The sequence below is a fragment of the Ciconia boyciana genome, chromosome 5 (assembly GCF_034638445.1).
Source record: "Ciconia boyciana chromosome 5, ASM3463844v1, whole genome shotgun sequence".
NCBI lineage: Eukaryota > Metazoa > Chordata > Aves > Ciconiiformes > Ciconiidae > Ciconia > Ciconia boyciana.
Genome location: NC_132938.1, coordinates 50,643,767 through 50,671,277, shown reverse-complemented (window position 1 = coordinate 50,671,277; position 27,511 = coordinate 50,643,767). Strand labels below are relative to the sequence as shown.

General features: G+C 38.7%; 1 long non-coding RNA gene across 1 annotated transcript; it reads left to right on the top strand.

Annotated features, from left to right (window-relative positions):
• The first annotated feature begins 4,055 nt into the window (after nucleotides 1–4,055).
• LOC140652506 (uncharacterized) lies at nucleotides 4,056–13,540 on the top strand. Its single transcript, XR_012042839.1, has 3 exons — nucleotides 4,056–4,141; nucleotides 4,682–4,758; nucleotides 13,448–13,540. It is a non-coding gene; the product is annotated as an uncharacterized lncRNA (long non-coding RNA).
• The last annotated feature ends 13,971 nt before the right edge of the window (nucleotides 13,541–27,511 follow it).

Here is a 27,511-nt window from a genome sequence, read left to right as displayed (position 1 = left end):
CCCAGCTCATTCCTGCACTCATGCTGCTCCCTCTCTTGTGCCAGGGTAAGGATTTATGTGGTGGCAGGTGAAACAGATCAAAGAACTGATCCATGTTAAAGTTAACCATAAAAAAGGGGGGGTTAATTTTAATCTGGATCAGGGAACTGATCTCATTTATTAAACAGCTGCATAGATTTTCTTTGACTGCATCAGGGAAGATGGAAGCATAGGGAAGGACAGAATGGGTGGAGGAAGGCAAGAGTACTTCTTTTGATAGCAGTGCTGACCTGTGCCATTTTACAGCATATGAGAAATTACAGACTATGAGTGGACTGACTTTTGGAGCAGAGTGAATTAACTTATTCTCCAAATTAGTGTCAAGCCCTTACAATGTATCATAGATAACCAAACCTGGTTTTAAAGAGAAAAATAATTTTGTTAAAGGGGCAGTGAACTTATTTTGGTTTGTCTCATAAATCACTAACTTATAATGGTCAAAAGTGAGTCTTTTTAACTAAATCCTGTTATATAACTTCTTTAGCAAACTTTCTTTTGTTTAAAGAGTTGTCTTGAAACAGGTAAATCAACAAATACCAGTTAAGATAGATTACAAAATCTTTTAACTTGTTTCTGCTCATCAAAGTACAGACATTTCAGAATTCATTATCTCTTTTGCTTAGCAATCTTGGGTTTCTTGTATTCATTGTACTGCTTAAGCACTTAAAGGTAACATATTAATTTCCAATCTGTATAAATATTTTTATTAGTTACCAGTCCAGCCAAGTCTCTGGATTCTATCTGTGTAAATATAACATTTATCTTTCACATACTAATGATTTTAGAATGGTACTACATTGTAAATTGTGTGTTGAAGCAAAATACCTGCAAAACCATATCTCAAAAAAGCTTGGGGACATCTTTGAACATTAAGGGATAAAGATGGTTTACACTGTTCAGACGAAATATGATTTAGGTAGAAGTAACCATGATTTTTCATAAGCATTTAAAGTACAGTGCTTTTCTTTCTTAGTATGAAGGTTTTAGGGTATGTATAGAGAAAATTCTTAAAGGACCTTTCTGAAGATTTAAAGCAGATTTTCTTTTTTCCTATTGCTCACAGAAGGTGTGGAAGAAAGGCTGTGACATAGCATATAACATGACTTGGAACACATTCCTGTATTCCTCTTCATTCTTAAACAGGACATGTTTATCCTCTAACACCTTTCCTGGAAATCAGATCTCTTGCTAAGAAGCAAATGTAGTATAGGCTTGTTTTACTGAGATGATATCTAGATCACATCTAACAAAAATCTGTCTTAAATGGGGTAGCTCAGGAGTCACTTAATTTATAGTAAGCATTCTGGTTTGTTGATAGTGACTTGGTTTTTTTTAAATGAAGATTACAGATTTTCTATTTGTAGTACACCTGCAAATTGTAATTGGAGAGTGTAGTTAAATTCTTTGCATAAAGCACACTTCTTACTGGACAAATGCTTATACACCTTTAAAATATGTAACATAAAAAAAATACTATAGAAATTTACAGTAAAAGAGCTCTTCTAAAAGCTGTCTGTTTTACATATGTAGATACACTTGGTCATTTTTATCTGCAACAGTACATTTTTTTCTGACGCTGCAGGCATGCTCCTGGGTCACAGAAAGCAGAAACTTTCTGGAATTTCTTTAGAAGGCCTGAGCTTTCCGTGGAGTAAAACTAGTGACCAAAAGTATAACCATACATGTTGTTACATTCTCTAACTACTATAAATACAAACTTAGTTGTAATTATTGCTTAAACTTCACTAGAGGCACTGCACAATTGTACTGATGACACAACATTCAAGCCTGGCAAACGCTGTTTGTTAAATCTCGTGTTACCTTTACTACTTGCAACTGTCCTGTCAGTCAGTTGTGTTTGGGTTCATGTGGTATGCCTCTTACTCTTATACCTGGGTGAAGTATTTCTTAATGGCTAAGAATGCCTTCAGAACAAAGAGGGCCAGTAGGAGGATTAGTGGGAGCTTGTGATAAGCCATCTTTACACTTCCATCTCCTCTAACTCTGTGTGATAGAACAGCTTATCTAATGATTAAGAGATAGGGATGTAAAGGGACAGCTATCTTGGATTCAACCTAACTATCACAGGAGAAATAATTATGGAGTGTTTTTAAAATGCTTAGAGCAGCAATAGAAAGAAGTGAAATAGATTATATCAGCATCCCTAACAGGTACTGCTTCAGAGGCTCACTCCTTAATGATCTGCTTATGATGAGATGTTTCACACAAAGGGCATCTTTCATCTATGTGGTGGCTGACGGTTCCCGTGCTTCTGAGACCAAATAATTTAAACAGAAGTATCCTCTCAGTTTCTGCTAAAGTCCTCTAGACAATTTTACCAAATTCCCAAGCTGGCTTCTGGTCTGCCATCCTAGGCAGCCACCGAATGCTACCCACCTGCGTACCCAGGCTCCATAGCAGCACACGGAAGCTGCTTCCTGAACAAATGGTAAGAAATACCAGATCTAATGTTGGAAAACACCTCTCCAACAGAGACATGCACACCCAGACATCTAGGCAACAGATTCTGGATTCAGACTATGAGGGAGATGACATTAGTAGCTCTGCTGAGCACTTCTACCATAACATTTGCAATAAAGAATTATGGGGAACTAATATTTCATCTTGCAGTTCTGAGAGCAATAAACAACAGCATAAGAGGGAGGAATTATAGTCGCTGGAAATGGCAGCTCCCCCCCTCTCCTTAAAGCTTAGATTTAGCTTCAATGTGTGTCAAGATATTTTACAAGAACCAATGATTCTTCCAGTCTTTCTAAGTGGAGGAACCTGACTCAAGTTAGGTCAGTTTTATTTCTGACTGGATTTTTGGATGACGGTTTTGTCCTGGGTTGGGAAATCTTAACTCTGGCATACCTAGGTGTGAGTTAGTCTGGATCTAGTTAGTTAGTATTCTTAGTAAATTATTCTTTAATGACATAGAGCATTCGGAGAGAATGCTTCCTGAGCTTATAGAGAACACCATTACACTTGGTAAATTATATTATACATTTATTTAAATGAGCTGTTACCCTAATAGGCCAGCATCTATTCCTATTTTGAGTCCTTAGCGAAATCACAATCAGTACCCTGACAGTCTAATTAATTTATTTGAAGCCATTAAAAAAAAAAAAGATGACACAATAGCATAGCAAACCATGCTTAACTATTCACCACAGCAGTCTACCGCAGTTATAGTGAGGTATTTAAAAATAGGAACTATATATTTTGCATCATTAGGGAATTATCTCTAATTCTAATTTGTAAGTAATATGGGCTAGATTTAAAACGGTACTTCTGGTTTGCAGGTCTTCCATGTAGGAGAAATTGATGGCAGGAAGCTTTCTTAGTTATTCACAGGGGCTATGTGAGTAACCCTCCAAGAGGGTCCAGGCAAATGGCAGGCAGGTGATTCCCCACCCGTAACCCTCCACAACAAGGCCCCAAAGGCCAGCGTGCAGCTCACCAAGGAAAGAGGACTCGAAATGCTCCTGCTTGCAGAGGAACACACCTCAAGGAGCACCGGCATTTTCCACTGCGAGGGAACAACACTCATATGTCGTGGTATCATCTAAAGAAAAACAAATAGTAATAATAACAATTAAAAATTAAAAAGGGGGGGTAAGTATGACAGTGCCACCTAGTGACTTGCATAACTGGGGCCACCTTCCTCCTATGGCATCGCTTCTAAAATACAGGGCCTATCCATCACACATTCTTTTTATTTCTAAACATTGATTTAAATGTGGGTTTTTTTTAAATTTTATTTTATTTTATCTCCAGGAGCGCGTTTCTTCCCGGACTGAGACCTCCTCACCTGATAACCACAACTCTTACCTCCCAAGGCGGCACCGACCGACGCCCTCCTCTTTCGCGGCCGCTGTTGCCTCGGCGGGCGGAGAGGCAACAGCGGCCGCCCGCCAGGGGGCGCCGCGGGCCGGGCCTCACCCCGCCAGGTCGCGGCTCCTCCCCGCCTCTCTGACTCAGCGGCCCGGCCTCCGGTTACACAAACTCGGCGGCCGGTGCCGAGTCGGGGCGCCCGCCGTGACGGGAAGGTGGGGGGGAAGATGCCCGCCCTGAAGGGACGGAGCCTCCGGGGTGCTCGGTGAGGGCGGGCTCGAAGGGGGATCCCTCCCTCCTGGGGGATTAGCACTGGCCCCGGCTGCCCTGTCGCTGACGGCGACTTACCTGGGCGGCCGCCTCCCTCCTTTCCCTTCCCTTCCCCTCCCTTCCCTCCCTCCCGGAGCCGGTCTCTTCGGCAGATAGGGAGCGGAGCCCGCCTCGCCCCTCCCCGGGGAAACTTTCCGCCACCGCCCGCGCCAGGTAGGGGCTGGGCCCCGCGGAGCGGGTGCCATGAGGGGTAGGCGGCGGTTGGGGACGGGCCTCAGACCTGACGGCGGGGCCTCCGTGCCGGGCGCGGTCGCCTCCCGCCCGGGGTTGGGCAGTGCCCGGGCGCCGAGTTCAGGAGGCGTCTCGCCGCCGTTTCGCCTCGTCGGCGGTGCGGGGCGGCGGGCCGGTGTCCCCCGCAGCCGGGCATCTGCTGTCTGCCTCAGGGCCGCCGAGGGGAGTATATAGGTCACTGGAAGTAATGCCTGCCTAATCCTCTTTATCTTTTTGGCTCGGCTTTTCCGCTGCTGGTTTGTAGGGCGTCCTAGGCAGCGTTGGCTGCAAACTTCTGGGAGAGGACCCAGGCTTCACGCAGGGGAGCAGGCGAGCGCCAAGGTGAGAGCGTGGGATGCGCGCTTTTATTTCAAAGAAGGCTTTTTCCTCACAAGTGTGACGCTTCACGTAGTGCCAGGTATTTCTACTTATGTCTGTTAGCTGCCTGACCCTGTGCGTGGGTTGTCAGTTTGGGTTCAGGCTTCTGTTTTGACACGCTAGTAACATTGATTTTTTTTTTTTTTTTTTTTCTTCAGGAAACTCATTGCGTCGCTCACCAAATCACTGAAGGCTATCTTGATATTTTCTTGAGATGGCAAAGGAAAGTAAGGGTCTCGGCAACTTCAGGGCCCTGGTAACTAGAGAAGGCAGTGTGTCCTGATAAAGAGATTGCTGTGTGGCTGTGATCTTTGAGGCAATGAGGAACTATTAGCAAGGTCATGTGAACGTGTTCTGTCACCCAAGGCTGTTGGTGGTAACTCGGCATGATTTTGAGTTACTCCATGCGGACAAATCTGTAGGTGCAGGCAGATACACACTGTGTTAGGAGGCTGTGCATAGGGCCAGCCGGTCAGTATAGGATAGTTTGCCAGGTTGGGTCATATGGTTTCTTATAACTGCGAAATGCTAAGGCATGCTTGGTAGTATTTGGAGATTTTTATTTCAGTCCGATTTCCTCCTCCTCCCTGGGATGTGTGATTGGTGTTCTGATTAGCATGAACACATGTCATACGATGATGAGAAGAAGAAAAATGCCTAAAAATGAGTGTGCTATTTTATATGCTGCCGTACTTCATCTGGTTGAACTGAAAAAGACTTCACAAACTGCCAGTGCCCTCTCTCTCTGCCTACATTTTTTTCTGTTGATCAATGTGAAACTCTGATGCTGTGCAAGAGTTTATAGTTGCATTTTTTATCTCTACAACAGTGTTTTTGTTCCTCCTTGTAGCTGTAAGAAGGATTCAGGGCGTCATCTCCTTAGTGGTGAAGCGTGATGCTTTTCTCTTGTTTTCATTTTCAGAGAGAAGAGGGAGTGATAATAAACTGTCCATTCAAAGAAATTGCACACACACCAATATGGTAATAGTGTTAGGTCATGCAGTACAGACCTGGCCTGTGCTGGTTTTATATCTTAATTTCTAGAGGTAAACCTTTTAGAAAAAATGGTGATAGGAGGGGTTTATAATACCCGCAGGAGTGAAGTCAGATTAGGTTTTTCATATTATTTGTTTTGCCTTACTTGTGCTGGGCTGTGTGTGAAACGTCCACCTGATTGAAACTAGTCTAAGAATTAGGACCTAATGCTGTAATTGGTTTCTTCCTCTCTGGCTCTGCTTGCACGAACATGGAAGGTCAAAAGGGGAAGGAAAAGACAGAAAAACTTACAATCTAATTTGTAAAGTACAAATAATTGCAAAGGGCAAGATTGTACCAGTGAGGTATTGGTGTGAGGATGGCAGTTGTGAAGCTGATGGTACATCCAGATGCCTTTTTCTGTTATCCATCTCAATCAAGACAAATGTTTTCAACTGACTTCTGCTAACAGCTATTTTAATCTGTTTATTGAGCCATGATGAGTGATGATATGTGCTTTGAAAAATAAGTGAATTCTATTAAAATGATGAAAAATGTGTTGCCAAAGCCCATGGAAGAAACATAACTTCATTTACATCTTTTTCTTTATTTCTTTTTTTTGGAGGGTTTTTTTTTTACTTTACTGTATCCACGTTGTGTCTAAACTATATGGTGGTGATGGTAAAAATTGGATTATCCTCTGTGAGGGTTGTTTTGGGTTGGTTTGGGTTTTTGTTTTTTTTTTTTCCCCTAAATGGGATACAAAACTTCACAGAACCCAAAACTAAGAGAACCAAAATTGTAGAAACTGCTGCTGATGTGGTTTTATTTGATCCTGGCATGAAACTGAGTTTTAGAAATCTATATGTGTATTTTCTTTTCAAAAGATTGTACTAATGCATTGATGCCTGTTAAGCTTAAGTCTTCAGATTTACAGACTCTCAGTACTATCTGAAGCATCAGTTTTTCTGTTAAACTGTTCATTGAAGGGTTATCAAGATTACTTTGATGTACATCAAGTTTTAAGGCTTTTTAAAAAAGAACTTATGCACAAATGCTGCTGTTCCACCCTTGCATATCTTTATTTATTAGTATACAGATACTGCTTTTTGATGCTTGCAGAAGGTTTCATTGCACGGGCTTTTCAAATTTTAATTAGATTTATGGAAATCTTGTTTAGTTCTTTAATGTTTGAGTTGCATAGTCAAGTTTTAAAAAGTGCAGGTCTCCACATCCTGGTATAATCTTATTGTGACTAGTAGTTTTTCTCAAACATTTGAGAGATGTTCTCTCTCTCTCTCCCTTTGTGCTCTTACGGCATGTCTAGAGTAGTTGGTATGTTTGTGGTGTTTGTTATGTGCTGCTGAGAACAGGACTTTTGTGACCTCTTGTTCCAGTCATCCTTTTTTGTAACAGTTTTATAACTATATTTTGGCTTATAGGCACTTAAACTCTAAGACTCTCCTACTCAAACACGCTGACTTGGCATTGTTAGCTTACTTGTGATCTCTTCTCAGCCTAATCAGATAGTTATTTAGTGTAAGACTGACCTGCAGCCCAGGAAAAATCATATCCTCTATCCCCATCAGAGAAAGCCCCCTAGGAAGGAGGGCATCAAGGAAGGCTGTTGGCAAAATCGTGCTTTTTGTGTCCTGCTTTTGGGTATATTTCAGGTAATGTATTACACAACAGTGGATGCCTATATTTTAGGTATGTTATGGACGCACTTTTAATGGTCTGATAGTGTTGAGTCAAGACAAGCAACCTTGGGGTGCTTCCAGAAGAGGCTACAAAGGCCTGCACTGGTCAAAAGCTGCGGCACTGGTGATCTGGCAATTCTGAATTTCTTTCAGTCCTTTTTGCAGTACAGCACAGTGGCCAAATAAAGGCTTGTAAGTAGCTGCTGGTATGACTGTTCTGTAAGAATTGCTGTACCTTTAAAAACTCGTGCGAACAGCCTCCAAGAAACGGTGCCTTTTTCTGATTGGATTCATCCATTTGGAAAGTAGAGCTAGGACTCAACTGTGTCATGGGGAGCAGGTCAGTTAGACCTGGATCAAGTCTGAAGACTGGCTGGGCTGAATTGAAAGAATGGTTTTGAATGCACTTGTGAATGCATACATCAATAAGTGGGTCTGGAATAATTACTCCTGTGTAATATATATACACGCACACCAGTACATTTTGAAGTGTCAACTTAAGTTTGGAGGTGCTGTGATGGTAGCAAAGCATTCACAGCTAAAGTTAGCATTATGAAGACTGAGGAGCTTTTGGGAACGTGTCTTGCCTTACTTTCTGTCTTAGGCATCGATCATAAGACTTTCTATTATTGTATGTAGGTATCTTTTAGTAAATGACTTATTGATGGTATGATAAGGATGCTTTCCATTTTAAACCATGTGGCCAAAAAATTCTTGTCAAAGGTGATCCTGAAAGCCATGTCCAAGTGAGGCAATTCAGTGTGGAATGAAAGCAGAGCAGGTAAGGTAAGAGCTGGTGACAATGGTGGTAGAGGCTCAAGGCATGTGAAGACATGATCTAAGAATGTGTTACCTCTGATATCTAGTGGGATTACCTTTAATTAACAGAGGAAAGTTTGGAAACATGACACAAATAAGCTATCTGCATGCAGGAGGCCCAAAACCTTAGTTCCATATATATATGTGTAACAGTATTTTTCCTCCAAAATCAACTGCCACCTGAAAAGAAGGAATGACATGCTGAGTTAGTTTGTGTAAGATGTACTTGGGGCTTCGACTCACGTTATCTCTGAACTAAATGAAACACGTTTTCATAGCACTTGCAGACTTTGTCCTGAAATTTATTCTGTGGTGGTTCCCCATGGGTGGTAAGTTATTGGGAAATCAATGACTTCTTTTTCTTTTTTTTTTTTTCCTTAAAAAAAGAAGAAAAAAAGAAAGGTCAAATTTTGAGGTAATACTGAATTGCCTACCTGCACAGTAATGATAGACCATGACAGTTAATTCTGGTCTAATCATAATTAGCATTGTAAGGACATGTTATCTGCTTCTGTGTGGGGAAATACATAGCTAGATTAGTGCTAAAAGTATTAGGCAAATTCTTATTGTGTAATTTTTGCTGTTTCACTGTAGAAGCATAGTCAGATGTCATCTTCTCCCCTTGTACGTCTACCGTAGCCTCCAAACAATACGACAGACAGTTTTGTTTATTTAAACAATTGCATGCCTTAGAAGAACTTGTCTGGTTTGGTTTAAAAAAAAAAAGGGGGCAAAAAAAAGCTGTGTGATAATAAAAACGTGCTACATTCTTTGCATGACTCAACTTCAGCATCAACTGTTGCTGAAAGACACTTGTGCCCTTTATCCTTCTAGTTCATTTTTTACAAATTGCCTGTATTGTGTATTGATGGAGGGCAGAATTTATTTCTGTGAAAATTTTTATGTAAGTAGACCTAAGGTAGTGACTATTCTAGTAGTAGTTTAGTTTGCCTGGGGAACTGATAAAGTGATGCCAGAGAAAGAGCTTACAGGTAGAAGGATTTCCTAATGTACGTAAAAAAAAAATAAAGCCTTTAAGCTATTGACAAGACCTATATGCCCGTAAACTTTTGAACTGTAACTTAAATTTAAGTGTTGGCTGTTTTTATTGCACTGTGCTGGCGGTTGAAGAGTTGCACTGCTGAAGAATCGATCCCCCTTGCATTCACAAAATCTTTTGTAAACCTCAGGTACCCTTGAGCAGGAGGGAAGAGAATTTTGTATTTTTGAGTTAGTTTTATTAACAATTAACAGTTAATATATTTGTAATAACTAAACATTTTTCAGATGTTTGTTTTTTGACACACAGGTCAAAGAGCAATGAATGAAAAATTGCTGTTGTGCAGCCAGGTCCAAAAACTAGTGTGGGTTTTTACTAAATTGTGTTAACTCATTTTGATGTGGCAGGTTCCTGCCCTAATGCAACAAACCTGAGAGGAAGAGATAATTTGTCTTGCTGCTTCACCACTGTACTGGGATTACATTAAGAGTAGTGTTTCTGTAAGCATGTATATCTTCAACATATAAGGGAAGAAGGGAGCCTGAGTAGGGAGGTGCCACTTTTATAATTACAGGTTGAAGTTGAGACATCTGTGGCTTGTTACTTTGTTACACTGGACCTATGTGCTTTATTAAACATACCTGTTCTGTTTCCTCCTTGCACATTTGTGACACTTTTATACTTTGCCGGTGCCATAAATATGTTTTAGTACAGTGTCATAAATTCAGTATTCCTGTAAGAAAACCTATGGAGGACAAAACCTTATCTCCCCTTGTGAGGAACTCCCTTTATTTTCAGTGCTAGACTTTGCAGGAAGTGTATGCTCCCAACCACAGCAAGATGTGGATTCGTTTTGGAGATGAGGGCTCTGTTCCTCTCTGTGTGTGACTTAGAATTATGGTAGGTTCTCTCTCCTATGTGCCTGACCGAGGTACGGCTATGAAAGGTGCTAAGCAGCTGAAGATTTTTCTGCCAACCATTAATGCCTTCAAAACAGGGTGCATTGCTCCTTGTTTTGCTCTGATGTTTTTACTGAACCACCCAAATGTCCTTGCAATGCCTGTGGCGTGGATTGGAAATATCAGGCATATTGGGACTCATGTATTCCGAGTTTCAGAGAAGTAGTGGATTCAGCTAGTCTGTTACTTTGAGGTGGTCTTGCCTTTTTACTTTTTTTTTTTTCAATTGGCCATTTTGCCATTCAGTACAGGGAAGCATAGAACACGTAGTCAGCAATAGGTGTAACACGGTAATTTCCTTTCTGAATTGCTGACTTGCATTAAGATTAATTATGCTTGCCTGCTTGGAGTGGTTTCAGGTAAACAATTAGAAAGTTCTTTATCAGCTCCTTGAAACATTTTCATAGAATGAGGAATATGTGAAGTGGAAGTACATTTTATTAGAAGTTAAAAAAAAAAAAAAAGGGCAGAAAATAAAAATGGAGGGCAGAAACTGGTTTGCCCTCATGATTTCTGTTCTTAATGTTTTGGTCCCAGCAATGTGAACAACACTGGGAGACGTTAGTGTGAGCTGGCTGCCAGATACCACAGAAGTTTTATGGATGTCAGTGGTTACATCTGCCTTCAGCAGTATTTTGCTGGCATGATTTTTACACTGGTGATGTTTGCCAACAACAGCCCAGTGCTTGACTTGCTCATGTTGATACAGCAGAACACACCATAGTATTGAGATGGTTTGCAGAATTTCCTTAGGCTAGATAGAGCTACGTTTGTTTTGCTTGGATGCCAGTGGAGTCCTTGGACTTGGAAAACTTTTTTCTTTTCACAAGAACCTTTATTGTTGAAAAAAAAAAATATTCAGAGAGAAACAACTAAGGCAGTTCAGCAAACACTGAATTTATGATGCATGCTCTTTGCAAGTTATATCTTTTGTTAGTGGTGTTCTTTTTCACAACTTACTTGTTAGTAAAATGGGTTAATCAGAAAAGGTAAATCACATCCACAACCCAACATTAAGGATGTAGAGACAAAGGTCAAAGGAAGCAATAATGCTCTTCCTTTGATTTCTGATTTTCTGTTAGATTGATTTCTGTAGCTGAGGGAGTAGACAAAGTTCTGGACACACAGACTTTGTCTACTCCCTACAAAGTTCTGCTGACATTCAAGTCAGCTCAGTTAAAATGACTGAATTATTCCACTTTTGGTGTATATAGAAGCTATCTGAACACTTTTCCAGGTATTAATGTTTCTTTTAGTCTTTGCTTATAAGGAAAAAAATTGTTAGCAGAATTTGTGGCTTGTATTTGCATGAACTTTTCCCATTAGCCTTCACTGAAATTCAACAGCATTTGAATTACTTTGTGTGCAGATACATTTTAAAAAGCTAAATAAATTAAAGATGAATGAAATGTTATCTGATTCTTCCTCTTGACAATTTAAAATTCTAAAGTGATAGTAATGCCTCCCATTTCATGGATGTTCTATTAGTTTAGGAAGTGGTAAAGTATGCATAGCTTTAATTTAGTACTTGCTGTGTGTTATATCATTACCATAGCAGGTACATGTGCAATGATTCAATAGGTGGGAAGTTTCTGTTTGATTTCAAAGTACCAGCAAGTGTGGGCGATAAAATTTTGTTGTATTTGCAGCAAGGCATATTCCATTACTAGTGGTAACATTCGTACAGGGTTTTGGCAAACGTTTAAAATAACAACAGTTTAGGTTTAAAAGAGGCATTAACTCAACAGTAACATTTCAGGAGCACTCAGCATTGGGCTCAGTGACAGGAGATAATGTGATCTAAGATATCATTCCAAAGTACATTCTAATATTCTGAGATAAAAATATTATTTATTCAAGTACAGGAATATTGGGGTCTGTGGCATAAGGGAGTTGGAAAAACAGTTGGTGGCAGAATAAATAAACTTTTCAGTTCTAAACAATTCTACTAAAAGTCTGTGTGAGTAAAAAGGAACAGAATATTAGTACTGTCTTGGTAGAGGTGACTGAAGGCTGGCAAACAAGGGAGACTTTCTGGATGAGGGTGTTCCTGGACACCTAGCAGAAATCATCCACTCACAGGATTTTAATTACCTAGGAGTGTTGGTTAGAGAGCATGGCAGGATGTAGGTTCCTAGTAAGTTCTTGGGAGGACCTTGGTAAAGCTTTCCTGATACTAAATATGAAGAATGCAACCAGAGGATAGGCTCTTCCAAGCTTTGTTATAACTAGAAGATAAGTGACTTGTGTGAGAGTCTGGGAAGGAGGACTTGTGCTAAAATAAAACAATGGATTTTTAGAAAGGCAGAGTTTAGGTAAGTCTGGTTAACATGAATCTTATCCACTATTTCTGTGTGTTGAGAGAAAAAAAAAATATTAGGAGATTAGGAGAGATGTTTTTCCTTCAGGAAATGATGTTAATGGCAGAAATTGAAACTATTCTTCCACAGAGGAAAATATGAAAAGTAGTGAGAGTCTGGCTTGGCTACTAGTGAGCTCTTTAACATCAAACACAACAAGGAGGGAAAGGAAATCCAGGCTGGATTGCCAAGGACAAGTGTTAAAATATAGCACAAGCACATACAATTAAAATGCAACATTCAGAATGGCCAACTCTAAAAGAGTAACAAGAAATCATTATAGAAATATAATGTTAGTAAAAAGAAAGACAGGGAAGGTATGTTACTCTTTGAAGACTGGAGCTGTGGACAGATAATGCAAAGCAGACTGAGGTCGGTTGGTTTTTTTTCACCTCACCTTTAATAAGAGAGACTGGGACTAGGAGGCGAACATGGTGTTCAAGGCAAATGCTAAAACCCTAAACTGGTGTGAGGAAGGAATGAGTTATAGACAATTTAGGTAAGTTTAAGTTTGAAGTGTTTAAAAAACACTGTTGAGCTGGCTGATGTAATCCCTGAGCTGCTGCAGCTACTCAACTCATGGAGGATGCGTGTAATACTGTGAGACTGAGAAGAGTGATTATAGTGTCTGTCTTTACAGGTGTTGGGGGGGAAGTGGAAATGAGCAGTTGTGGACCCAGTTGTTTAACTTTGATTATTTGTTCCAGTATTTTTCCTGGGAATTAAACTGTCCTAAAGCAGTAGAAGATGACAAAGAAAGGAGCAGTAGCCCATATGATTTTATTTTTAAGATTAAACCATGTTAGATTAATGCAATTTCTTTCTCCAAAATGCTAACAGGCCCTGCAATCAGAAGAGGAGCAGTTGATCTCTGATAGCTTGACTCTTTATGATAGAAAATGTCAAAACTTCACTCTTGTTAAAGAATGTCTGGAGAAATTGACTGTGGGTAAGTGCTGAACTGCTTAGAAAACATTGTTTTCCCTAGGAATGGACTCAGGAGATAGTGTTTTGGTTTTGGGGTGGAGGTTTTTTTGTTTTTTATATATGTGAAAGATTTAGGTATTATAGTGTATGACAAGAATAATAAGAGTCAACATTATTATGTAATTGTAAAATTAGAGAATATCATACCAAGATATTGTCACAGAATGATTGAATTCTGCCCTTAGAAAAGGATTTTTTTTTTAATAGGGTTTGTTTTCAGGTTGGGGCTGAGGTTTGCATAGCAAAAGCATGAGCCCCACAGCCCAGTTCCTTACTTCAAACACAGTGAGCCTTCTTTAAAGTAATTACTGCCTCCTGGTTGATGGGAGCAATCAGAGAAGGCCAGAAGGACCAAATGCTTCCCCCCTGAGGCTTGCTTCAGTAAACCTTTAGGACCTTTCTGGTTCTTACTGTGGGGTCCTATGACTGCATCACATATGTGAGAATAGAAGTGCATTCTGCAAGTTAAATGAAGTAATCTTTCTAGCCAGTGTTGAGGTAGTGTCCAGTTTTGAAGATGGAATTTTATTTTTTTTTTTTTTAAATAAGGTATTATGAACCCATTGGAGGGAGTCTGGAGAGGAGCAGTAAGAATACCTGGGTATGTGGAGGAATGACTGAATGAACCAGGAGCTGTTATTTTAGCTTCAAAGAAGAGAAAGAGGTAGTGGAGAAATGAGAGTGAGGGTTTGTCTAAGTATGTGAAATATACATGTTTCGCACAATGATCTGTTTTCTTTCCTTGGTTGGTAAGACACTGTTGCACTGGAATATATTATGAGGAAAAGTTGTGAATAATTTTAAGAATGGGTGATGCAAACATTTGTGAGTTGTGACAGAAACGTGATGGGTGTTACCATGGCACATGGGGAAGGACTAGATGACTTTGAGGTGATTTTTGATCCTTTGACTGGTAAATAGGAGATAGCTACTGTGGTGCAGCACGATCTGTAAAATCCAGGGAGAATGCAGTACTGAAAATTCCTTTTCTCTCTACCTCTACTCTTACGTCTCATCTGACAGGGAGTATCCGGAAGATACTAAAACATTATGCCTCCTCTTCTTTTTTTTTTTCTTTTTTTCTCTTTTTCTTTTCACCTGCATGGAGTAGATGAGTGGGACGTAGAACTTCACATCGCTTCGGCTGTTGAAAAGTAGCTAGAACTCCCTGTTATAAGACAACACCACGAAAAAAGGACAGCGGGCATGCCTATACCCACACTGGCTCTGCAGGAGCAAATCCTAGAACAGGGAGTGCTAGGAAATGTCCTGTGAAGATGCCTAGATTAGCTTCAAGAGCAGTTTAGTCATGTTTGTATGGCGTTGCATCCAAGCCACTGTGGTTTTACTGCTTCCAGACCTGTGCTAATGTCTGCTCTCTGCCATGCAGACTTAATCAGCTTGTGTTAGTGACAATTTAGCAAACTCTTTCGTGTAATTCACTGTATGTTGTAAACAACCCTCTATTGTGCTGCCCTTGTAGCCTGTGTTTATTTGGGTGCACTAACTCTTTTCCTTTAATTGTCCAGTAACAGCACAAAACAGAGATGGCTCTTCACTGTGTGAGATTTCTTGTCTGAATGCTAGGAATAACAACAGTGACATTAAACAAAGGTTTTCATTTCAGTTGGATGCTATTGGGCAAAGCTGTGAATAGCAGAAGAAAAACAAAGATTTGAGGAAGTCCTGCAGCGTCAACTGATCTTTAAATCAAAAGCAAATAGGCACAATTTTATGTAAAATTAACAGTTTAGGAGAATTTTTATTTTTTTTTTACTCAGAGAGGAAAGTTTCCCAGGATGTATCGCTTCTATGATGTGTTCTTTTTCTTAATTACCATCATGCATGTATGAAACAAAGCTAATTTTTAACATTCTTCCCTTTTAATATTTTAAAGTCCATCTGCTGTTTTTGTGAGATTTTGAATGGCATGTATTGCTACTGGGAATGTTTGTATTGATTCATAAATCTGTGGACTATGGTTTCTGGGGTTATTTTCTTGGGCTTTCACATGAAGGGGAAAGATAAGGAAAGCAATTTAAATTTCCCAAACCACAAAGCTATGCATCTTTCATAGTATCTAGCCTGGGTAGTGGTGTAGGTTATGATACATGGGATGCAATACAGTCTCTAAGGACAACTTTCATCTCAAATAAAATGCAGTATAATCCTGAGCTCAAAATTAATTGTGTAAAAGAGGATGGCTAGTTCTTGGCTACTCACTTACAAATCCTTGAAAAGGCTTTTGCCACTCTGAGGATGTCCTGTAACCTGCCTATTAAAAGAAGGTTTGACAGACTGCTCTGCTGTGGGTTGAAGAAACATTGAAAACTGCCTTCTGTCATGATGTTGATGATATCAAGATATAAAATAGAGCATCCTAATTCATGAAGGTTACTACTATGAATTGACTATTTGTGTTCTAAAACTTTTTAATATCCTTACACCACCAATTTTAGGACAGAATTTCAGGCTATCCAAGCAATGTAAGCTGATATATATATTCATGTGATTTTAATTTTTTTTTTTTAATATCTGGTTCCAATTTTTTGGAGCAGTTCCTCTACCATTTCATGTTTTCCTCATTTGTCTCAGTTTTCAGAAATGAGAAGGCATAAACTTCTTGTATATTCTCTCTCTCTCCCCCCCCTTCTGTCCCTCCCCCCCCGAATGCAGATGTGTATTATTTTTCACCTGGTATGTGGTGTTGCTTCCTTGCTTTTACAAAGCTGCGTATTTGATGCAAAAGCAAAATACTTGTTCTTCCAAAAATATTTTACATAAGGTAAGACTGTCCTTGCAGTAATGGTTTATCAGTGCCTAGAAAGAGATCCAAGTGTCTGTGCTCTCTGGAGATAACGATGTATTATTTTTTACCTGGCAGTACCGAAATTTGTCTGGAGGTAATGGGAGCTGGTAACAAGTACACACTGGCAATACTGTGTGATTAATATGACTCTCCTGGGCCACAAGTACAGGAAGCTCTCTGTTTAATTATAACTGTGCTTCTTTAATTTAATTACAGCTTTTTTGATGGGAAAAAAAAAAAGCTGATTGGAAATTGGAATTTCTTTAGATTATTCAAATTCTTGTGATTTCATATACTAGACTGTCTTCTTTTGCCCTCTAACTTAAGATGTGTGTTTGTGGTTTTTTGATTTTGTTTGTTTTTAAATGAGTTGGGAAGCTAAAGGCACTTAGGTTCTGGAAAGTTACCATAGCTTCATGTTACAGTTTCAGATCCAAATTTTTTTATATATGTGTGATCAGAGAATCTTTCCGTGTTCTGAATGCCTTCTCTTTAAAACCTGCACATTAACTGCGTATCATAGAGAAATCATTCTTTTGTAGACTACAAAAGAACAGACCTTTGTGTTATTCTTTATTGCCTCAGTAGTAGTAACAAAGGTTCATTGAGTCAGTCTTGCAGTACTTTGAAGCTGAAACACTGAATATGTTAGGATAATATGGCACCACTCTTAAATATGTTTTTTTTATTTTATTATATTTTAATATAATATGCTTAATATTTTATTAAGCATATAATGGAAAACATGTACTAGCCAGATCAGAAATGGGATTGTTCGTCATATGACTCTGTTCTTCGTTGACTACAGTTTCAGTCTCTTGTACCAATTTTCATTTTCAGGCTTGTGATTCTAGATAAGAAATGTCCTTCAGGTTGAAGCACGCTGGAATCCTTAAAACAAATGTGCTAAGAGGCTCATTCCCCCCACCCCACCTAATTCTGATCACTTGAGGTCCCTCTGTGGGTGCTTCTTGCATGCTCCTTTCCCAGATCTGCTGGAAACAATTACCTCTAGAGAGGCTTGGGGTTACCTTCTGTGCTAGACTTGAATTCTGACTGTGGGTAGAGGCTATTTGTGGTTTGGGTCCCCCCTCCTCCCTTCCTCTTTTCTGCTCCCTGTGATGGACTATTTCATATGTAGCTAAAAAGAAAGAAAAATGCCAGGTTGATCAACTTGTAAACCTCAATCATGAAGACTTCATTTAGACTATGCCTTTGTTATGTGTATGACTAGTTTTTAAGCTGTGCTGCAAATTAAAGATAAATCCAAGGGAGAAAATAATTATTTAAGCTAAAGCACAGCTTGGTCAAGAACACAATTATAGGCTTCACTTATAAATTTACACAGATAAGTGATACAGTGAAACAAAAAATAGAAAGACTGTATTTAACAAATCAAACTTGGTCTTATTTTTATGACCAGACATAATGGATGTATGAAGCAGACAGGCGGGGGGTTAGTGTTAACTACAAATTATGGAGAAATCTCCTTCCTCTAGAGCCCCCACTCAGAATTATTTTGAGTAATAAGAAAGTATATTGAAAATATAATAGTTTAGTGAGCTAACATTTTGTGAACAGTATTATACTATTTCAGTGATGCTGCACACATGCTTAGGTTGTGGAAGCCAGCTAGTAGTAACAAAGGCCATACAGAATGTCGGCAGATAAAAGCATGTGGAGAAGTTGTCATGGGTATCTTACAGATTTTTATCTCTAGTGAGCTATGCAAAGTAATACCTTTCTGAACTGGGGTCAAAGAAAAAAAAACAACAAACTTTTTCCCTCATGTAGAATTTAAAAAAAAAAAAATAATCCTCACATACTATTTAAAGAGTACTTTAATAAAAAAAACCCCAACCCTTAGCTGATAACATTTTCTGGATTAATCTGGTTCCATGTTGGTGTTAGGTATATATTTCCTTTTCTGTTATTTAGAGGCACAGGCTGGAGTAGGATTACATTAAAGGCACTGGCAGGAAATGTTTTGGAGATGATCTGGAGGGTAGAGAGATTCACCCTGGTATCATTTCACTTGAAATTGGCTAGTTTGTAGGACTTCATCTTTGTTTTAATAGAGGGGAAAAATGATGCTAAAAGAGTGTTCAGAGATTTCTAGTTATCTCTGTGGAGGAACCTGGTATAATCATCCCTAAAAGTCAGGAGCATAAGGCAGCAAGGGATCTCTTGGATCATCTAGTCTAGTCTGTACTGAAACTATGTTATATTTGTGATCTATAAACTGATAGTGTATTCCCATAAGCTCTTAAATTTGGGGTGTTTTTCTTCATGCTACTTTGATGGGAAAGCTGTTTTAAGAACCTGGTTTAAACTATGAGTTCTTGGCCAAAAATTATGCTTATGCAAAATAATTATTTTCTCCCTTGGTGTATATACCTTTTTAACTTTTGCATGATTCCTTTCAGCATGCTGAAAAATATTTCAGAATTTCACTTCCTTGCTTATAAGAGAGAGAAACTGGCAGCCTCCCTGTTTTGAATTAATTTGTGTAGACTGGAGGAATTTCTGCCAGACAGGTTAGCAGAATGTCTGTAAAATCAATTTTGAATGCTAAGCACTGTGTAAATGAATAGACACCCTTTTCATACTTGCATTTTTTGTATGTGTGCGGCCTTGTTACATGTCAAATATAAATTTAATATAAATGACTCCAGTGTTGACAGAAAGGTGTGGATTTCTCTTTCTCCTTTGCCTTTGCATGTGTTTAGCTTGTTTAACAAGATGTTGTTATGATGCATTTCCTGTCTGAAAATTGAGTTTTGTAATCAGCTTTTTGGCAGCGTAGTCAGCTTTAGCACGTAGTCAGCTTTAGCATTCAGTGTCACACCACTTTTTTTCTGCCTTTGTGTTTTATTATTTATTTTTTTCTCCAGTGGTTACTTTTTAGACAGAACAGTTTCTTAATTGCCCCAAACATATTCAGTTTGTGATGCACAAGTGTTTTTGAGGTGCAGCATGGATGCAAATGTTTTTGGGTTGCAGCAGTGAACAGAAGGCAGCAAGGAAGGGAAATGTGGATTGCTTCTGCAGTGGTGTGGGCTCATAGCTGATTACGGCCTCCGTGTTTTCAAGGGTTTCTCACCAAGGTAATGGTGGAAGGGCTGAAAGCTCAGATCTTGTCTGTGCAGACCTGTCTCATGCTGTGGAATACACTTTGTTACTGCTTCTCTTTAAGATGGTTTGGTTTACCCCCCCTAGTTGTTAAACTGCCAAATTTCATTCAAGTGTTGGGCCCTTACTTTCTATTAATAGAGAATGATAATTTTTACTTTTCTACTTTCTCTGTCTGTCCTTGTCTATGGTGGAAAGCTGAATGCTGTTGAAAGGTGTCAGCTGAAGAAACTTTAGATCTAGATTGTCCACCAAATGGAACAGCTGTCAGACCAACTTTTTCCTTGCTGACCCGTTGACATGCTTTCATTGCAGGTAAAGTAAGTGTGTGTGTGTATGTGCGTGTAATAGGTAATTCATAATAGAAGTCTGTTTGAACCATGAGCTCTCTATTTGGAATGCTGAGTGTCATGATAGGTTTTTGTGGTATGGACACCTGTCCTCTGAAAAGCGGGCTTGAGACTTCAGTCTTATTTAAAATGTCAAATAGAGACTCCAGTAGCACTGAGCTGCATTTAGATAATGTGGGCTCTGGAGCATCCTGTCAGTGTGTGGTGTTTCAGTTCTTGTTCACGCCTATACAGTATACTCCACAGAGGATGACAGTTGCATAATATTCCTGTGGCAACCACAGTAATTGCTTACATGTGAAATGAGTATATGGCAATTATCAAACGCACTTTAACTGTCTCCTAGTGCCCTGTAACTTCTGGAGAACAATAGTATGTGACCTACATACCCTATAAAGTCAGTGATAGATTACCAGTGGCACACTGATGAGAACCAAAAAGACTGTACACCAGGATTTTTTTACGTTGGCAAGACTCCTCTTCTTTATTTCAGAATGTCTCCATGTTGTTTGGACTACAGGATATGAAATAGTTGAAAAGCCTGTCATGTGAAGAATGTACATTTTCTTTTTTTCCTTTGACTCTAACAGGTACACTGTAGGAAACAGAAAGAGTTGAAGGAGAAAAGACTTGTCTTCTCCATCTGTGCTTAAAAATTGAGCACAGAAACTTTAGAAATCCTTTTACAACAAAAACTGAATAAGGGGTAGAGGCTCCTGGACTTTGGTTTGACATTGGATCATCTTACTTCATCTTACTCTGCAGTGAAACTAGTCAGCTGACAGATGAAAATTCAGATAAATCTCTTCCCTGACCTGATCTACAAGCATGAGTATCATTTGGTTCTTGATGCAACATTGTACATGTGCCTTTTTTTGTTAGATAAGCTGTTTTACAAGGTGAAAAGGGCTGAACACTTATGAGTCGCCTTCCCAAGAGAAGCTCATTCTCAGGTTGCAAAAGGGGCTGATGAAAGAGCATGAAGGGGGGTGTGGTCTTCATAGCTTGAATGTTTCATAGAAGAGTTGGCATCATTTGGGGAGGAGATGTGGATGTTAATTGCAAGATTGACATAAGGAAGTTGTGTGTATAAGAGAAGCCCGAGCTAGCTAGTAGGAGGGAGCCTGATGTGTGGGTGTGAAATGAGACTGGGGTTAGTACAGACAAGCTTGAAATCTGACAGTATGTTTGGTTTCCAGAGTTGTGTGGGTTACATCAGGTAGGCCATTCATACCAGTCAAATAACATTAGAAAGGGGAACAAATATGAAATGATACTTTACAATAATCACTAGGGGTTTTTTATATGCTCAGGTTTTCTTTGAAACTGAGTAGAAAAAATAGGAATAGCTGGTAGATATTAACTAAATATTAACTATCTGGTAAACTCTTGTGCCTTGTTTGTTATTTTTAAAACTCCAAACACTTGCTTTATGAAAATGAACACCATCTTTCAGCAGCCTTTCGTGTAGCACGTGTCTGGTCTTATCGTCCCATGTAATGCTACATATTTATTCTTCCACCTCTTTCTTGATGCCGTTTGTGCAGTTCTTGTTGCTGACCTATGCATGGGAGGCTTCTGTTTTGTCAAGTTAGAAGCAAGGATATTCTTCTTCTCATATTAACCTGTGCTGCTCTGTAATGGTTAGGAAGGCATCTGGTTTCTCTGTAATATGTTGTACAACTTCCCAAAGTATCATATCAAAGTATCTTTAGGAAACTGAGGGGCTGTAGATACACTGATGCTTGACAAGTTAAGTATTTAATATGTTACTGTTTCCACTGTCTGAAGGAATTAATTGGCAGCTCTGACAGTGTTGTAAACCTGTTTTATTCAATGCAAATTATTAAAATGTTTCTGAATGTCAAGCCTTGTCTAGAAGCTCAGCTAGCAGGGTGTTTGTCCAGAAGAACTACATGTTCCCAAGACAGATGGCACTATATCCAAAATTGAACGAGTATCAGCTTTTACATGTACTGTGCTACAGCTAATCCATGGTTCTGTGGCTGTATGGAAGCAGCTTTGATTGATTGCCAAAATGACTATTTCTCAATCAGTTGCTGTAGGTAAGAGTTGTTCTTCAGATGGTTTGTAGTGTTAGATTTTAGTATCTTGCACAGTAAAGGCAAGTCTATTTCTTTCTCCTGATAGAAAACAAAAGAACAACTGTTAGTTTAAACTGTAGTCCAGTCTCATTCTGTAACTTCGTTTATAGCAGTGTACAGCTTTCAGTTAGTTGTTTCTTCTGTCCCTGACTTAAAAACTAGTTATGCTAATGGAAAGGCAATACAGTCACTGATGGTGGGAAGTGACATGAACTAACACAGTGATGTGAAGTCTGTCTCTAGTTCCCACTAGTTCCTACTCCACGTTAGTTCAAGTCATCAATTATACTAGTATGTTTGAGTTCCCCTTGGTTTAGCTAACAATAGTAATGAAAAAAAATTCTAATTTCTTAATGTAAGAGCTTGAGTATCTAGTTTAAGTTTTTTAAGTTTATCTGTGATTAAGGCTTTAATACCAGTTGGGACTAGAGTTGATAATGTTTTTTATCAGAAAATACTAATGCATTTGAAATAAGTATGTTCCCATATATTTCTGTTTTCAATTAAACTTTTCTAAGGAATGCTTTCCTAGATTCAGGTTGGAATTTCAGAATGAAAAAAGACACAAAATGGATAAAAGCCCTTTTAAGTTATTTAGTTTGTATGCAGGATCTTAGGGTTCCTTTCAGCTGTATTCTTCCTGTGGGTTTTTTGTAGGGTTTTTTTTTTTTTTGGTGGTGGTGGTTGCTGTTTTTTTTCTGGTGAAAGGTTTGTGGGGCTTTGAGTTTGTTCTGATTTAAAAAAAAAAGTAGAAAAACTGTGAAGACTCAGACTTGTGGGGAGGGAAGTGTCTTTTTCATTCAGCAGTAAGTTTGATCTTAGGAGCAATCCAGTAAAAACATTGTTTCTATTAGTTATCTGAAATGAATATTATAGGGGAAGACCCTTTTCTACTGATGTAGGTAATTTTTAAACTGCCTTGAGCTTCACAAAATGTTAATGTTAATAGAAAAGAGCTATTACATGATTTAGATTTCACTCTTTCATAGGATTCCTTGGGCCAGTTGCAGGCTACTTGGCATGGCCTTCTTTAGGAGCAAATGATATGCTATAAATAATTTAAACATTCTTATTTCTAATCTTTCATCACTATATACTAGCATACACATTTGCTCTCGCTATGATACTGAGGGGTAGGTTGATAAAGGACGCATCTGCCTGGCAGTTTGGAGAAGAATTAAGGTGTATGCATTGCTTTAGTAATGCATAAGATACTTGGTCTTTCTCAGCTCAAGATAAACAAGGAAAAAACTTGCATATATACACATAATGTGGGCTATTCATTGCAAAGTTCAGGGTGTGTCGTATAGAATATTTTGTCCAACCATCTTGACTTATTTGTCATTGCTTGTGTCTTGAGTCTAATTACGTAAGTGCATATTTTGCCCTTAAGAATTAAGCACAGTGCAGGGAAGTTAGCAGTGTGTAATGGTAGATAGGAGAGGCCACTGGCATGATGAAATAGAAAAGTAAGACTAGTTTTCTGATTATAGTGACAGCTGTTTTTCTCAACTTTGGTCCCATTGAAATAAAAATAGTAAGTAAGTATATTTCTAGAATTGGTTTCACCTTAGTACTAAATCAGTGTAAATTGTGCTTGGTAGCAGCCCTATGAAACCTAAGGGAATTTGTGACCATTCTGAATAAAGGAGATTTGGTAAGTTTGGTGTTAGAAATTAAGAGATTTTATGATAGTCTTAAAAAAAAAAAAAGGCAAACAAAAAAAAGTGATTATGATTTTCATAATAAAATAAGCATTATCAACATGGTGGGTTTGTGTTTATTTTGGAGGAAAAAATACCATTGTGATGGGAGCAAACTTATAAGGGAAAAGTCATGCTAATACAAAATAAAACTGCAGAACAAAATCTCTAAGGATCAAATTCTCAGCTGACAGGATGTTTTCCCATGTATCATTGCTCTTTACATTCCAACATTTTTTAAAACAAAGAGGGCTTTCAGGTAAAGCTGACTTCATTTTTCCAAGTGTGGATTAATTAAATCGTTTTAAAGTGTGCATTATTATTTCAAAATATAAACTTGGAATAAATGAAAGAGAGGAGTAAGAGCTGTTAATGTATAGGCCTGCAAGAATTGATTGAATTGGAAGGCTAAATGTAATCTGGTTAATTAGATTTTGGTTTTGATTCTGCAGTCCGAGAATCTGTTGGGCTGAACAGAACACCGGAGAAACCTTTCTGTAGCTGTTGTCAGACAAGCTTCTCATTAATCAGAAAAGCAATGGAGATCACGATGTTTGATGCATTTGTTGTATACGGAGAAGTGAAGACCGGTGAGGGTTTTCAAGTTGAACTGTCTTGACAACAGGAGATGATGGGTTTATGGCCATTGAGAGAAGACAGCAGGAGCTTGATGGAAGTCGTGCTGCATGAGCATGGAAGCTGGGGTTCCCAGTGGCCATGTCTCAGAAATGCTGTTTTGATTTAAAACCAGAGAGGGCCTCGCATGTGATTCAGCACATTTTCCTGTTGGTCGGATTTGGGTTCCATCCTACTGGCTGTGCTGACACCTGTGACTGAAACATGAGCTTAAGAGCATCTGTACTGGCTGGGGTCAAAAATCAACTCAGCACAGTGGTGTTTTCCATTGTCAGCTGCACAGGGCAGAGTTTGTGCATAGTCCAAGCATATGGCGGTATCTCTGGCCATGTGCAGTCCATGGGTTTATTTAATCAAAAGCAATAGCTGTCTCTTCTCTCAGTTCAGTGGGTTTTTTCCTTTCATGAATTTGATTAATTGTTTTTAAAAATAATGTATACTTTTGGTACCTGCTGTGGCCTGTACCAATGAGTTCCATAGTTTGTGTCACAAATTAACACTTGTGCAGGAACAGAGATGGGAAAAGGAGATACCCAGAGGGGGGAGAATGCAGAATTAAAGTTGTAGGTATTTAAATCATGTATCATATACTCCTTTTAATTTTTTTTAAAGGGCTCTGTGTCTCTGCCTTGGTGTATGTTTCAGGGCTGTGAATGTACCTTGTCATTTATCTCCCTGGATTCCTGAGAATTTTTTTAAACTCTGCTTTGCTAGAAATAGCATTGGATTAATGAAAAAGTAATCTATCACCTACTTCAAGTGTACTGTTGGGCTTTTTAAGGCAGTATTTGTGGTCTTCGCTTCATATTAAGTTGAATGTTGTAAAATTCACATTGAATGTTGTTTTTGTTGTAAGTCTTTTAAAACAAAGATTTGGACACTGTAAGTATAACATTATTGAGAAGGAATTTTGGAGAAACTTTTTTACTACCCAGATTAGATTAATGAGATTTGCTGGCAGTGCTTGAGGTCCAAAGTGAAGAAATTGACTGGGTAGTAAATTAATTGATTCCATTGCCATATGCATGCTCAAGTTTACAAAATGCAAGCTAAGCAGAATACATGTTTCATCCTACTTTTGTGGCTCTATTAACTAAAATGAACTGTGGCTTACCTTAACCAAGAGAAGGTGGAAGTGATCAGGTAAATATGATACATTCCTGAAGGGCACCGGTTGCTGGAATTAGCATGTAGTTTGCAAAATAATTTATTTTAATATTCTTTTTATGTCCATTCAATTCTAAAGCTTCCTCTTCCTACCAGTAAAGTGCAGCAGTGTATCTTATACCCAGGATGGTTTGTTGTAGGCCATTTCCATGTATTACAAAGGTGTGCAGCTGACTACTTCTGTCCCAGATATTGAAGCTTTTAAACTGGTTTGCATAGAAACTGTTTTACAAAACACATGATTTTTTTTTGCCTCTCTTCTAGCAGGAACATTATATTCAAGAGGAAAGGAAAGTCTTTCATTGCATTCTAGATGTGGCATAGAGGCTGTGTGAGGCAGTATGTGAATGTCTTTTTTGATTGAATCTTTTGCTAATGGGGAAATCTTTGACTACCCTACCACAGAAGGAGGCTAACCTGAAACAATATTGAAACTTTGACCCAAAGTCTGTGTTCTTATAGGTAAAATTTCTGTAACTCATTGACTTGATTGGTACTACTCTGGGATTTACTTTACCAACATCTGAACTTAAAGTGCAAGAAAAATATAAATAGTTTGTTTCAATGAAGAACAGTTGGTGTTTGTCAGTTTAATCACTGTACAATTAGAATCTGATTGCTTCCTGAAGCTGTTTGGGATCCTTCAGCTATAAAAAGGGATACTAGAAAGTAATGTGGTAAGTACCACATAATACTGATTTTCTTCAATAGCATTTCTCTCACTTCATAGCTGTTCTTCACACTTAATGGCTACCCAGTTATACTAAGAAGACATATAACAACATTATTAAAAAAAAAAACAACCCAACCCCACAACTCTATCTCAGATGTTATTTAATCATTCCTAGTTTTGCTGGTTGTTTTTAAGTCCGAATGAGCTTTGCTTGAGTTGAGTTTGTTCTCCCTCTGTGCTGAAATTATATTGCTGATCTGTAAAATGTTGTAGATTCTCAAGTGGCCTATGCAAAATACACTTTCTACACACCAGCAGCAGAGTATTATTGTTGTAGGATGTGCTGGAGAGGAGCCTTCATTTTAGCCTCATGAAATAATTATTTAGGTATACCCTTGAGCAACCAGCTGCAACTGAAAAAATTAATCTTTTGAAGAGGCTGTGGTAATGAAGCTTTTACATGTGAATTCAGTAACTTTAAAATTTATCTTACAGTACAGTCTTTAAAGATCTAATTACTTATCTTCTCATTTAAAAAACAGACTCATAAAACACTCTGACAGTTATCTGATTCTATGGGTGATTCTAGTGAGTAAGTAGGCTACAATATGATACTGGGGAAAAAAAAAATGTGTGGACTGATATTTCACTGCTTTGGAAATGCCATAGTATCTTCAGTGAATGTAAGAGAACATTAAAAAGCTGGAGCTTGATCAATTTATGAAGGATTATAAATTGTGATAGCAGATGGGGAGACTTGATAACCAAGGAAATCTTTCTGTTCTAAGCCCTACAAAGGTCATGACATGGGGAAAAAACTTTCAAAAGCCAAAGTAATTGAAATACTTCTGTTCTGAAAACAGCTTAGGAACTTCAGCATAACTTTTTGCTATTCATGAATGGCAAGACAAAAACTATTTTGCTGTGATTAAGGAAGTAATGGTAGGTGTCATCCCAGGACCAGTTCAAGAAAGTATTATGCCCGAGAGGAACAACTTACTTTCCTGCTTCTCCCCTTATTTTAAAGCTGTAATGTTATCAGTCTGTTTTCCCTTTCAAAATTGTGTCAGCTGCACAGCAAAGTGTGTTTTAAGGTGGGAAGTAAAATCTTTTTACTGGAGTCATGGTAGATGCATTCTGGAATTGGTTCCCTCCATACCAGGGATCTTTGAGGGTGGCATAGAATAGAAGAGGAAGTAATCCTCTATTACTTTTCTTTGTGGCCAGGTAGGGAGAGGCACAGCCCTACTCTTAGTTGCTGGAGTGGGTGAGATGCAAAAGAATCTGCTGGCCTCCAAGGGTCATGTTCAGCTTGGAATGGCCTTTTGCCAAATGGAGAGTT